This window comes from Petaurus breviceps, unplaced genomic scaffold (assembly GCF_028583685.1).
Source record: "Petaurus breviceps papuanus isolate PSGF00001 unplaced genomic scaffold, PetGlider_PUasm1.0 91041, whole genome shotgun sequence".
Taxonomy (NCBI): domain Eukaryota; kingdom Metazoa; phylum Chordata; class Mammalia; order Diprotodontia; family Petauridae; genus Petaurus; species Petaurus breviceps.
This window is the reverse complement of record NW_027187400.1, coordinates 37,660,413-37,660,715: the sequence shown is the minus strand read 5'-3', so window position 1 is coordinate 37,660,715 and position 303 is coordinate 37,660,413. Positions and strand designations below refer to the sequence as shown.

The window sequence follows — 303 nt, the reverse complement described above, 5'->3', positions numbered from 1 at the left end:
AGACAGAGAGAGAGAGAGACAGAGAGAGAGAGAGACAGAGAGAGAGAAAGGAGAAGGAAAAGGAGGAGCTGAGGGGCCATCAGGGAGAAGAAAACTGATGGGCATTGTTTGTCCTCATCCTACATGGGGAGCCACCATAGAAAAACAAGGCATCTCCTCTGCTGTGGCTAGTAGGCATCATTACAGAGCACTCTAAGGAAAAGACTGGAATTTAGGAAAAGCCGAGAGAGAAAAGAGAGACAGACAGATAGAGAGAGTAGGGGGGGGGGAGAGAGAGAGAGAGAGAGAGAGAGAGAGAGAGAG

The 303-nt window shown here is 49.2% G+C and overlaps 1 protein-coding gene across 1 annotated transcript in view; it reads right to left on the bottom strand.

Annotated features, from left to right (window-relative positions):
• Window positions 1-303, bottom strand: part of CFAP74 (cilia and flagella associated protein 74) — a 111,914-nt gene that overhangs the window by 44,416 nt on the left and 67,195 nt on the right. The window lies entirely within an intron of this gene.